This window comes from Hyaena hyaena, unplaced genomic scaffold (genome assembly GCF_003009895.1).
Source record: "Hyaena hyaena isolate Hyena2069 unplaced genomic scaffold, ASM300989v1 scaffold_671, whole genome shotgun sequence".
Lineage (NCBI taxonomy): Eukaryota > Metazoa > Chordata > Mammalia > Carnivora > Hyaenidae > Hyaena > Hyaena hyaena.
In genome coordinates this window covers 970238-984842 of record NW_024081302.1, presented here as the reverse complement: position 1 = coordinate 984842, position 14605 = coordinate 970238, and the positions used below count along the sequence as shown (strand labels likewise).

Sequence of the window (14605 nt, the reverse complement as noted above, 5' to 3'; positions counted from 1 at the left end):
GTGGCATTTGCCTTAGACAATGATTTCTGATGATAAGTTTCTTTGATGTGTAAAAAATTTTCCAGAACACAGATTTGTAGAAGACTCATGCATAACCTTTATCAATAGTGACTGATGTAAATGATTTAGATGCTTATCATATGGGGAAGGAAGGCGTCTTTAGCATTCAAATACAAGACAGTGTTTTTAGCATAGCAAAGGCAAAACTTAGTTCTTTGTGAGCAGGGGTCAATAGCCTGTTAGCTTAAGGGGAAGTATAAGAAAAACAGGATCCTCAGGAAACACAACATTTGCTCCCATAATCACAAAAGAAGAAGTAACCATAACAAGTTCTTTCACAAGGTGCAGTCAGCATCTCAGGGCCAGAATAAGGGGACAAGTCACTCCTGATACCAATTAACAAGGTGTATCGGGGGTCGGTGCTCAAGCAGAAACAATTGAGTGGGGGTAGATATCAGTCATCATCTGATAGCAGGAGACCTTGCAAAACCAGCCTTAACCTCACAAGGAGTATTTTCAACTAGTGAGTTCAGAACGGCTCCCAATAGGTAAATTCATAGTGGAGCCCCCATAAGGGGATGAATATTCTTATAAGAATAGGAAGAAACTAGAGCTCTCTCTCTCTCAGCCATGTGAGGATACAGAAAGAATACAGCCATCTGCAAACTAAGGTGACTTCACAAGGCACCGAATCTGCCAATACCTTGATCTTAGAATTCCCAGACTCTAGAACTATGAGAAATAAATGTTCATTGTTTAAACCAGCCAGTCTATAAAAACGTCTTAATAGGAGAGTGAACTAAGACATTCACTACCTTTAGTATTTTGGCTCCTGCAGGCTCCTACTGGGTTTGCTGTTGCCCTCCCACAGGATTGATGGAGGGTTGGGGAGCAAGAAATGGAGTAATGAATAAACAAACAAGCAAACAAAACAAGCAAGCAAATTAATTAGTTAGTTAGTTAATTAATTAATTAAGGGAAAGAGGTTCCTGCACTTTTTATTAGCTTTAGAAACCCCTTTACTGCTTCTTGAGCCGGAAGAGAGGGCTCCTGGAGTTCTCTCTGCCCACACTAATACCTATTCTTAGGTTTTGGCTGCATTCAGCTCATGAAATATTGAAGTAAACTAAATGGTAAACTCATTGACACTTTGGTGGTATTTTAAATTCTGGTATTCTTTCCAATCCTCATCTTTCTCAGTACTATTTACTTTCTAATGCCTTCAAATAGCTGCTCCATGAATCCTGCCCATGTTTTATAACTCCATTCACTGAGAGAGCCAGAGTAGCACTTGTTTACTCCATCTTACCTGGTACCAGAATATTCCATACAATTATTCTTCATTTACGGGTTTATTATCCATCAAACTTTAGAAATATACTTGTTCTATATGCCTGAATAAAGTTGGACTCCCAAAAGTCGACATTTATTCCCCTAAAACTGAGCCCCTTGAGAACTGCTTCTATGCCACATTATAGTTATTAATATTCCTTTGGCTTCTATCAAAGGTCATTGCCAGAAGCATACATAGGATATTTGTAATTGTAATCAGTATAAAATTGTTAAGGCCATCATATATACATTATTTAATGAGCCTTTACAAAGTTCCATATGGGGTTTCCTTTTTTTTAATTAATACAATGTTAGAAAAAAATTTATTTCCATTTAGAAACTAAAATTCTTAGAGCTTTCCAGTGGCAAGAGCTCTATTAGTGATTATATAATTCATTTTTTTCCTGGCTACTAGGAAGCTCAGAGATAAATCAGAAGCTTTATTATAGTTGCCATAATTAATACTTTTCCTTGTTACTAATTTTCTATTTTCTCTTGTACTTATTATTATTTCATTGCATATGCATTTGTTATATACCTCTTCAAATTCTTTGCCAAAGAGGCAGAAAATAAATGAATGAATGAATGAATGAAATATCATGAGTAAATAAAGCTTTAATTGGTGCTTTTATAAAACTTTATACCCATCCAATGGAAACTAATTTTTCTTCTTCTGATTTTTTTTTTCTTTACAAGCAGCAAGACATCTAGGGTCTTGCCTGATTATTTCATGTCCTAAAGCATTTTCCTCCTACATTTACATTGACATCTGCAAATGTTAATGGAGTTTCTCTCTGGGATGGGGATCATTAAGTCAAAGAACTGAAGGAAAATGGGCAATGAAAGATTGAATTTGCTCATGCCCATAACAATAGGCAGTGATGCTAATGTGCATGGCAATTTTTATTGAATTTATGCAGCATACCACAGCATCTGGAAACTCTTCGCTTGATTTTGGGATGCAATCAGTTCAAAACCTTAAATATACTCCTCGGGGCTCATTCTCCTATTGATTAGAATTAAAACAAGTTGCCCACATGAAAGCCTGGCGCAATGATAGGAAGTTAGGAACACGAAAGCATTTTACTAAGTGATGAAAATAAAAAGCAATTACAGTGAAATTCACTTCCCAAGAGAAAGTAAGAGCACACCTCCGCTTGCCCACGTGCAGCACAATTTCAGAAAACTGGAAGATCCGACTTTCTAAAACAGTAACGTCAGCACAAGATTAGAAGTGATGAAGCTCTATTTACAGCCTCTACTGTGACCCTCACTCCAGACAGTGTCCCACTCTCCAGGGCTGAAGCCCTGATGCAGTACCTCTGCAACCCTGCAGCACTATATATGCCTCTTTGTAGTATGTCTCAGTAAATAAACCAGCCTTTCTGCATGCCAAACACTGCTGTGCTGCCTCCAAATCAGTTCTGGCCCTGCCCCTCCCATCAATTCACTCTGCCCTCCATTGACTCTTCCCAGACAGCCACCAGGGAAAAAAATCTCCTAAAACTCATTTATGTTCTCCCTTGTCCTCCCATCCCTCTATTTCCTTTTCAAAGCACATTCTCAGTCTCACTAGCTGCGATAGGTCTTCTTATTCTGAGGTCTGGATATACTGGTTGTCTCTAGCAACATCCTGACAGGCTCCTTGTATCCATCAGAGGCTCCATACACTCTCAATGTTGTCAAGTTGGGACAGTTATCCCCACCATTATGTGTCATGCTGGAGATCAACGTCAGAAGCAAGCAAAAAACCTCGCAAGGTCAATAAATACTGATAAAGGGTCTCAGGGAAGAGAATAATCAGTTACTGTAAGATTGAGTCTCACAGTAGGCAACCCAAACACCAAGACACTACACCCTCTTCTGTTGTGATCAGAAACAGCCACCAACTGCCACTGTCTCGTACTCAATTTAGAAGTCATCTCATATCTATCATATCTGCCTTCCTTCCATTACCTGGATAATACAGCAGCTGAAGAAATGGGCCTAGGCTTCACAGTAATGAGCTAGAAGGGACTTTAAAGCTCTTCTGCTTTAAAATCAATTTGTGAGGGGGTGGTGGTGGCACCTGGGGTGGATCAGTTGGTTGAGCGGCCGACTTCAGCTCAGTTCATGATCTTATGGTTTGTGAGCTCTAGCCCCACATAGGGCTCTCTGCTGACAGGTCAGAGACCGGAAACCACTTTGAGTTCTGTGTCTTCTCCTCTCTCTGCCCCTCCCCTGTTCACTATCTGTCTCAAATCTAAATAAACATTAAAAAATAAATAAATAAAATAAAAATTACCCTGAGAGGTAATTTGACCAAAGTCAAAGCAGGAATTCAAACCCAGGATGTTCAATTCACAGCTGTCATTTTTCTGTGAGAGATCATTCTGCTTCTTTTGTATACCAAGAAAACTTCCTTTCTGATACATTTTTACCACTAACTTTTCAATTGCTATTTAATCTCACTATTCCCCATGACATTTTAAATATCTGTCTTTCTTCGGGTGCCTGGGTGGCTCAGTTGATTAAGCGTCTGACTTCAGCTCAGGTCATGATCTCATGGTTTGTGGGTTCAAGCCCCGCATCGGGCTCTGTGCTGACAGATCGGAGCCTGGAGCCTGCTTCAGATTCTGTGTCTCCCTCTCTCTCTGCCCCTCCCTTGCTCATGCTCTGTCTCTCTCTATATCAAAAATAAATTTAAAACAAATAAATATATATATATTTCTTTTGTTTCTCCTTTAAGATAATTTTCCTTTTTTTTATATATATATTTTTTATTTATTTCTAGGAGAGAGAGAGAGAGACAGCGTGAGCAGGGGAGGGTCAGAGAGAGAGGGAGTCACAGACTGCAACAGGCTCCAGGCTCTGAGCTGGCAGTCAGCACAGAGCCCGACGCGGGGCTCGAACCCACGAACTGCGAGATCATGACCTAAGCGAAAGTCGGACGCTTAACTGACTAAGCCACCCAGGCGCCCCCTTTAAGATAATTTTCAGTTCTACAGATAATGCATCTTACATTTCTAGCTCCTTTACATTCCTCACTTCTCTCTAGTTCAGGTATTTTACCATCTACCATGATCCCCTTTCAGCCTCCAAATCGCTTGTACATTAATATTTCTAAATTATAATTCTGTATTGTCACTTCCTTGTGCAAAATACTTTTGTAACTGCTCCTTCTCTAAAACGAAGTGCAAGTTTAATGTTCTCCCCAGCATGGCCCCAGTCTCTCTAGATACCCTTATTTTCCACTACTGACCCTCACATCATCAGGCAGAAAGCTGATTTCTTGCATAACTAAAATAATAAACTACATATCAAAGATTTAATAGTTAATTTACCACGAATCAAGGAATTTAGCATCTTGAGTTTCTCTGGAAAAGATTAGAGTTCTGAGGCAGAATTGGCCATCAGCAAAATTACTGTTTTTCTCCTTCTGCCAACACTGAGTCCGTAAAGTATTGTCAGGTATTCTATCAAGGACTGGGACTAAAAGGTGATTAAGACATTGTACCTGACTTCAAGGAACTCATTATTCTATGAAGGACATGAAACCGTGTACAGCAAATCAGTAAGATGCATGTTATCTCAAAGCAGTAATAAAGTGTTGTGGAAGCTCTTTAACATAGGCTCCCTCGCTTGCCCTTCTCAGGAGTTCACCCTAGCGCATCCAGAACCATGAAGGCCTGGCTAGAGGTCAGTGCAGAGCAGATCAAGGAGGCACGCTGCCGACCTGCAGCCTGACGGTCTCTAACACGTAGAGAGTGCTAGCTGTTCGACAAAGGGTTAGATAGATTTTGGCCTTAGGCCTGGGGTCAAGCTGAACACAGAAAGGGTGGTGACTTAATTATTAATCAAAACGATGCCTGGTTTTGTTTCGGATGAAGTGTAAACATTATTTTATGTATGTGACATCCTCACAGTCCCATTAAGATAAGGAGAGAAGAAACAGACAATTCCTGGTTTATAAATGACCCACATGAGAGATGCCATATAAACATCTGTCAGGTGGGTGATTTGTTGATTGAGTGATTAACTGTTTCACTGACTGATACATGATCCATAGTCAATCTTCCTTCCAACAAGTCAGGTAGGGGGAAGGTATAACCATTTAATCAATGAAGAACTAAAGCTTAAAGAGATGAGGCAGCTAGTCTCCTAAAACCCAACTCATACATAAGCCCAGAGTTTGAATGTGAGTTCTCTGAGAACAAGGTAAGATTTACTTTCATTTTACTGTATTTATTTAAAGATCACTTTCCGGTCCCCTTAATGGCACCATGTGAATAATTTCCTGAACATCAAGATAAATCTACAACTGCTAATATAGAAAGGGTTTCAAAGGGTTTCAAAATCTACGTTGGCTGCTGGGTATACCTAACCAGAACAATGTCAGGATCAAGATCAAGAAGTAAAGAGGTCTTCTGCCTTATCCCTTTCTGAATGTCCACATTCTGTCTCTCACAAATATATATACACACACACGTATGAACTACAAAAAGTGGTAAAGGTCACAGTAAAATGACTGAGTAGAAAAAATACTTTTGACTTCCTCTCTAGAAATGTGATGCAGAAATTAAATTTTTCCTTCTTCCCTTGGTAGTTTATTCCAGAGTAGTTTACTCATTCTCTTTTAATATTAAGCTTTCATAATCTGCATGCATATTAATAGTAATTTTATTTCTTCTTTTATGTGCTTTTCTTGTCGGTGAATGGGACAGCTGGGTGAAAAACAATTCTGAGAATAGATGAAAGGAAAGCAGGAGTCTTTTCACCCACACTAGACCTTAAAAATTAGATGAGCACTTTGTATAATATGAGCACAGAATAGAAGCCAAAACAGGGTGGAGGAAGAAATCTCTCATTTGCAGATGGGTGTCTGGATTTTGGAAGCATTGTGGAATATCTAATTCAGTGTAAACAGGTGCCAATTGCTAAAATGATCTGCTTGATGGGTACAAATAAAGTTGGTAGAAAAGACTTAAAAATGACAGTGGGGGTGAATCTGTAGGTGGTCCTAAAATTCAGAAAAAAAGAGTTTGAATCTGATGAAGAAAAAATAAAAGAACAAAAGAAAGAAAAAAATGATGTCTGAGTGAATCATACTTAAACAACTATTCCATGACAAAATACTGGAGACAAAATTTTAAAACCAGTTAATGGCAACACATAAAATAATAACTCAAAATACTCTAAGGAAACAAAACTGTTGAACTATGGAATAAAATGTCATCTAACTGTCATCACCTTCAAAAATGTATTTGCTGAAGCTTCACACAGGCATAGACCAATATCTAGCAAGTCCTCAGACATTTTCTTTGAGCTTAAAATTTTTAAGTATTGATATGAAAAAATAACTCTTAAATCCACTTTTGAAAAATAACAAGCAAATCTATGATATAAACATATGATTATATCATGCTATATGTGTATATATAATTATGTAACACATTATACACATATATATAATATACAGGGGAATCAGTAATATGAAACACGTGGGTTGTTTTATTATTAGTTTTAATGTTTATTTATTTCTGAGAGAGAGAGGGAACTTGAATACTTGAATATAGCTCCAGGCTCTGTGCTGTGAGCACAGAGCCAGACACAAGGCTCCAACTCACAAACTGTGAGATCATGACCTGAACTGAAGTCGGATGCTTAACCGACTGAGCCACCCAGGTGCCCCTGAAACATGTTTTTAATTGGTGTTCTAGTGGTAAAGAAAAATGCTGTCAACCTGCTCAGCTAGTTTCTAATCCCACATCTGCAAAAAGACTACAAAATATACTGTGTGACTACGGTGAGTTTTCCCCTGTGCTAAACTAATTGGTTTAAACAAACCTTTTACCATGGGAAGGAAGGAAGGAATGGGGGGGGGGGGAGGAATCAAGAGAGGGAGGGAAGGGTGGGGACATCTCACAGGGAGGCAGACAGACAAGAAGGAAGTAGCGAATAATGAAAGAATGGAAGAGGAATAAGAGAAGAAATGACAAGGCAACACATTTTGTCTACTAGGAACTTTCAGATCACAAACTCGTTTCATCAACCCAACAGCCCAGCTTTATAACTATTACCAGAAGCATTTACTAGATGAGAAAAGCCATGCTCAAGAGATATAGGTACTTGTTCATAACTAACAAATGACAGATCTAAATGTTCAACCTGGAACAGTGGTCCCACACCAAGGTGCCTCCTTAACTCCAGGCTCTACCTTGGGCTCTCCAAAGTGTCTGTTGCAATGCTGTGGGCCCGTGAAGTGCTTGCTCTCTCATCAGAAGAACCTGCTGCGGGGAGCACAGACGATTGGCAATCTCCTTCTGCCACTCTTTTGGACCCACTGAGGATTCACACCATCCCTCTCTAATGTACTCCCACTCAGTGACTGAGTGGGCAACCCCTGCTAACATGAGATTCCTCTAACAGGTATCTATAGGTACTGTAGCACAGGGACTCCTCTATTGGTAAGGCTGAAATTTTCTCAGGGCCATGCTTGGGCCTGAGATTCTTATCCAATCCTTCCTTCATCCTCTTTTCTCACACATAGCAGAAAAGTACTGAAGTCTGAGGATCCCTTCCTCCTCCTGATCCTCTTGCAGGTCTAATCCCATCTTATGAATTTATTTGCAATTCCCAGCCCACTTACTTTAACCTCCAGGGAAAAAAAAAAAAAAAAAAAAACCAGGTAGGCCATAAAACTCTCGTTCCACTACCACTAATGATTAACCAAAATCACCAGAAGATGACATGCTCCCCATTAGAAAATCATGGTTCCTGCTAGAATTGAAGGCACACAGGACTCTCAGTGTGAATTAGAATCAAGAAGAGATGAAGACCACGGAGTTCATTCGAGCTAGTCCAGACCTGAGGTTTATAATGAAAATAAGCTGCTTAAGAGCTGAATCAAAAAACTCCCACTGTAGAACATTACTATCCCTCCTCAGTTTCTTTAAAAGGTTCCAGGATCAGGGCGCCTGGGTGGCTCAGCAGTTGAGCATCTGACCTTTGATTTTGCCTCAGGTCATGATCTCACACCTTGTGGGATAGAGCCCTGTATTGGGCTCCAAGCTGATGGTACAGAGCCTGCTTGGGATTCTTTGTCTCCCTCTCTCTCTTTCTGCCTCTCCCCTGCTCTCTCTCTCTCAAATAAATAAATTTCTAACAATCTTTTTAAAAATAGATTCTGGGATTTTTCCACACTTCAGAAAAGGAAGAGGCAGAATCACAGACATATAAACCTATACCAGTCCACTTCAGACCACACACTCATACCTTCCTTCCCTTCAGTGACTGCAAATTCTTCTGTTAGTGTTACTCTCTAATGCAAATGTGCTCACACTTTACAAGAGTGTTTCATAACTTACAGAATGAAAAGAATAGCAAATCCTAATGTTTTAATGATAATCAGTAGGAAATTCACTGGTTTCACAACACTTTTCTTATAATTTATATAAGATTGATGTAAGTAACATACCAGGCAGGAAAATAAGCAAAATACAACGGAATGTCCAAAATTATATATTAGAATGTTGATTAATCAAATGTTTTACATAGTAAACACAGAAAGATCACTGATTAGAAATTAAAAACTTTTCCCTTTTCTTTATTTTTAACTACTTTATTTCTTTATTTATTGAGAGAGATAGACCATGAGTGAGGGAGGGGCAGAGAGAGAATCCCAAGCAGACTCTGTACTGTCAGCACAGAGCCCGACACAGGGCTCAAACTCACAAACTGTAACATCATGACCTAAGCCAAAACCAAGAGTTGGACACTTAATTGACTGAGCTGCTCAGGTGTCCTTCTTTTTCCTTTTTTAGACAAATAAGATTATGAACCACATTTTTATGAAGATTTGGTCAGATTACTATATACCTCTTATTATTACTATCTCTTAACATAGTGTCTCTATTTTAATGTCAATTTCCATCTACCTTCTCCCCACTCAACACACACACACACACACACACACACACACACACACACACACACATCTACCTCTTCCACAAAAAGATGTCATGAAGCACCTGCTTACTTTCTTCTTCTCATGTCCTTTGGCTCCTTTGTTGTCTTCCCCAGCAAGTTCTGGGTGCCCACTATTACGCCTCCTTCCTCCCATCTCTGATGATTCTTACTAGGCACAGCGGCCTTCTGCCCTAACCTAGGATAATTACAAGCAGCATAGCTTTAGTGTCAGATGACAAGGAGTAACAATAAATGTGGTGGAGAAAGAGTGAGAAAAGGGTAATTCACCTCCTTTCAAAACCCAGTTAAACTCATTGGAAGCTGGAGACAAAGGCATGCTGTACTTGGAGCAATAGAAAAGAAGATCTGGAAACAACGTAAATGAAACCTGTATACCCAGAAGTTCTTTGTGAGCTAAGCAGAGGACAGGAACCCAATTTAAAAAAAAATTTTTTTTTACATTTATTTATTTTTGAGAGACAAAGTAAGACAGAGTGTGAGTGGGGGAGGGGCACAGAGAGAAGGAGACACAGAATCCAAAACAGGCTACAGGCTCTCAACAAGCATTCAGCACGGAGCCTGACACAGGACTTGAACCCACAAACCGTGAGATCATGACCTGAGTTGAAGTCGGATGCTTAACCAACCGAGCCACTCAGGTGCCCCAGGTACCGAATTTTAGAAGTAAGGAATTTTACATACTGCCTACCAGATGCTTTCTTCCAAATCACAAACTGAGTAGAATTCAAAGGAGCCAGGCTCTTAATTTTGAATTTCACTGTTTTTATTCAATGATAATGTCTTTAAATCTACCCATCGAGGGAAGACAAACAACTGCTCAAATCTAAAATTTAAATAGAGTTTTATTCAGCATTTTATACTAAAATTCACATCTTTGGAATTCCATAATTTAAAAGATGAAAATGTAGGGCTGCATGGGTGATTCAGTAAGTTAAGCATCAGACTTCGGCTCAGGCCATGATCTCGCAGTTCATGAGTCTGAGCCTCATGTCGTGCTCTGTGCTGACAGCTCAGCGCCTGGAGCCTACTTCAGAGTCTATATCTCCCCTCTCTCTGTCCCTCCTCTACTCATGCTCTCTCTCTCAAATAAACATTAAAAACAATTTTTTAGAAGAAAATGTAATATCATAACATATAGAGTGTAACTACTGCCCTCCTAATATCTTAAACTGGATTTAGGCCAAATTTCTAAATGTCAACAATCATAACTGTAGACTTTCTCTTAAAATAATCATTTTTAAAAAACAAAAACAAATGATTTTTATATGGCTGAAATTACTTCACTCTGTTAAAGCTCCTGAAATGAATTCCCAAGGACTAAAGTAGAAGTAACTCTTACATTTGACTTGGCATTTTCCATTTATTGCTTTCAGCTTTAAATGGCAAAGCATTATTCTTATCATTAAAAATAGCACTGAAAAAAACAGCACTGAGCTACAGAAACTTTAAGTAATGTACGGTATTGGTTACAACCGTGTGGCCCACTGTATGAAAAGTGATATATAAGAAAAACACTTATTTATAAAAATTGAGACTGCCTACTACTATTGCCAGAGTATTCCTTGCCTTCAGAAATTATTTACTAAGAATGCTTTTAATTGTATTATATAACCTATTTAACATTATGCAATAAATGATTAAATAGTGACCTCTGAGAGACTTGTCAAATGGAGAATGCTTAATAGGGTTGGCTAAAAAGTATCACAAAGCAGTACAAATCTGAGATTCTTTTTTAGTGAGCTCTCCAGGTAGAAATGCCTTTACCAATCAAATGGCCATAGAAATCTTCCTATAAACATAACATACAAAGTGAATGGATTCACAAGGAAGAAAGAATAATATACTACTATATAGCCATTAAAAAGGCAAGTTGTAGAAGAATGCTAAATGACAGAAAAAAAATATTTTACTACTAGTGAGGAAAAAACAGATCACAAATGAATATTTTGGAGCACAAGCCCTATTTTTAAAGTTATGCAAATAAGCACTTACATACATTTATAAACTTCCAGAGAATATACAATAGGATAATAGCTGACGTTTTTTTTTTTCATTTTTACATAACTCTGTATTTTCTGATTTCTTTAAATGATCACATATTTCTTTATAACCCATTATATCAGTCAGCACAGACTACATTATACTGTGGTAACAGATAATTATACTGTGGTAATAGATAATCTCATGTCTTTACCCAAGAAAAGCATATTCTTGCCTACTGATTAGCACAGGCAGGGATGCTCTGTTCATGGAATCAATCAGGGACCCAGACTTATGCAGTCTTCATCTGCACACACTCTGTCATGATCATTGAGACCAAAAGAGTGCTGTAGTGAATTGTGCCCAGCTCTGAAAACTACCTGGAAGTAACACGTCACTACCAATCACAAATCTTTGGAAAAGTAAATCACGTGGCCAAAACTCCCTCACCGAAGGTGGACAAGTATCATCTTACTACAAGTCCAGGAGAACTGGCTAAAAATCCTGGATGGATATGAAATCACAAGGATAATAGCTATTTTTTAAAATATGTTTCTAGGTTATGCAAACTTTCTAAAATATCATGTATTTTTTGGTAATACCTCTGGAAAAAACTCTCAACAAATATTCTTTAAAAAGTGAAAAACTCAATATCACAATATACAGGGGAAAAAAGTTATTCTTCAAATAAAGAATATAACATCACTAGAGGAGAATATTCACTCTCACACTTACAAAATACAGTAAGCTTTTATTAGAGAGAAAATAAGACTCAACATTATGTCAGTGATCTTAGAGTTCAAAGTAAAGACTGAGTAGTACAAAAAACACAAGTGAGGGTTAGGATTTAGTAACATGGTCCTGAAGAAGCCCCTTTATCCAGACAAAACCACTAATTAAAGGATTTTACCTGGTGAGAAGGATCAGAGTGGTATGAGAACACCCTGTACAGCCATGCTGGCTCATGGTTCATGGCAAATTTTACCTTTTAATTAGTCATTACAGAGCCTGAATGTGACCATGTCATCATTCTTAGTTAACACTTGCTGTTCATCTAGTCATTCATCAAATATTTATTACGGGTCAGCTGGGAAGATGGCAGATTAGGAGGACCCAAGCTCACCTCATACCATGGATACAACTACATAACACCCATAATCAGTGTAGATAACCTAGAAATTGACCCAAAGACTGGCAGAACAAACTCCACAACTAAAATTAAGGAAATGGCCACATCAAAGAAAGTAGGAAGGGCAAAAGTGAGGTCTGGGAACAAAACAGCCCATGGGCATCTGCAGTGGGGAAGGAGCTGGTAATGCAGAGAAGGGCAGAAAACAGACTTTCACACCAGGGAACCCACGAATGGACAGGATGAATCTTCATAATATTTTCTTTTGAAAGTGAAAGGGACTGAATTTCATGAGTTCTTAAAACCAGTGGACTTAGAGCCTGGGATTTTAAAAATTGGCAGGCTCAGCTCTGGAGAGCCCAGGAGGTGTTAGGAAATTGAGTCCCCACCCTTAAAGAGACTGCAAGACAAACAGCCCATGCAGATACAGCATATATCCAGCACTTTGAAAACTACCATGGGCAGACGGGAAGGAGAGTGATTCGCTCACCTCAGAGAACAACCCAAGGGACAGGGATCATAGGGAGACCCCTTGTGGGAACCAGGGCAACGCCAACACTCCTTACCTAACTTACTTACTCCAAGCCCAGGCTGCCAAGGTTTGGAGGACCCATCCTTCCCAGTCATGCTCCCCTGAGTCCCTGTGCTGTAGGACCCTCCCCGAGAAGAACAGCACAAACCTTGTTAACACCACATCTCTTGACCTGCCCATTTTGTGGGACCTCAGTGCCAGCATTGGTGAGAGCAGATCTCATTTAGCAAGCAGACTATCCCAACCTTGCTGCCCACACAACAGGCAAACAGAGCTTCTGCAGACAGCTGGACTGAAGGAAAAGAGACCAAGACTCAACAGCAGAGCACATCCAACACACAAAGAAGACACTCTCTGAAGCACCAGGCCCTATAGAGCAGGGCACTACAGTGCCTCTTCTTCAGATGGCTACTTTGTTAAGGGCAAGAGAAGTAGCTGACTTTCCTAACACAGAGATACAGACACAGAAAGTCAGACAAAATGAGGAGGCAAAGAAATATCTCCCAAATGAAAGAACAGGATCAAACCACAGCAAAAGACCAAAGCAAAATGGATATAAGTAATATGCCTGACAGAGAATTCAAAGTAATGACCATAAGATACTTATGGACTGAAGAAGAATGGCAGACATCAGTGAGATCCTAATACAAAGATTAAAAAAGAACAAATAAGATTGAGAAAACAATAAATGAAATTAAAAATACACATTATGGAATAAATAGCATGCTAAATGAAGCAGAGGGATTAATAAATGACCTGGAAGACAGAGTAATGGAAAGTAACCAAGCTGAGTAATGGAAAGGATAGAAAATTATGCATACTGAGAATAGTCTTAAGAACGCAGTAACTCCAGAAAGTCTTATTACACATCTGCATTATAGATATCTCAGAAAAAGAAGAGATAAGGGGGCAATAAATTTATTTGAAGAAATAATAGCTGAAAAAATCCCTAATCTGGGGAAGGAAACAGATATCCAGATCTAGGGCATAGAGATCCCCGCACAAGTTCCACCCAAGGAGGTCCACACCAAGATATATAGTACTTAAAATGGCAAAAAGTGGTGATATAGAAAAAAAAATTTTAAACAGCAAGAAAAAAAAAAGGCCATTATATACAAGGGAAACTCCATAAGGCTATAAGGGGATTTTTCAGCAGAAACATTGCAGGCCAGAAGGAAGTGGCACAATTAAAATGCTGAAAGAGAAAAATTTGCAGCCAAAAACACTCTATCCAGCAAGGCTAACATTCAGAATAGACAGAGAGATAAAGAGTTTCTCAGGAAAACAAAAATTAAAGAAGTTCATGGCCACTAAACCAGGCCTCTGAGAAATATTAAATGGAGCTTCCCTTTCATTCAAAGAGTTCCCTTTAATATTTCTTGGAGGCCTGGTTTAGTGATCATGAACTTCTTTAACTTTTGTTTTTCTGAGAAACTCTTCATATCTCCATCTATTCTGAATGTGAAAGTATGAAAGGTAAAAAAAATACAAAAACAGTAAAAATAAGTATTTCTTTAAAAATTGGTCAAGGGATACATAAAATAAAAGGATGTAAAATATGAGTCCATATACCTAAAATGAAGGAGGGAGAGGAGCAATGAATGGGCTTAAATTTAAGTGACCATAAACTTAATATAGACTGCTATATGCATAAGATGTATATA

General features: G+C 38.7%; 1 long non-coding RNA gene across 1 annotated transcript in view; it reads right to left on the bottom strand.

Annotated features, from left to right (window-relative positions):
- Window positions 1-14605, bottom strand: part of LOC120220104 — a 233201-nt gene that overhangs the window by 32568 nt on the left and 186028 nt on the right. The gene's annotated exons all lie outside the window — the stretch shown is intronic.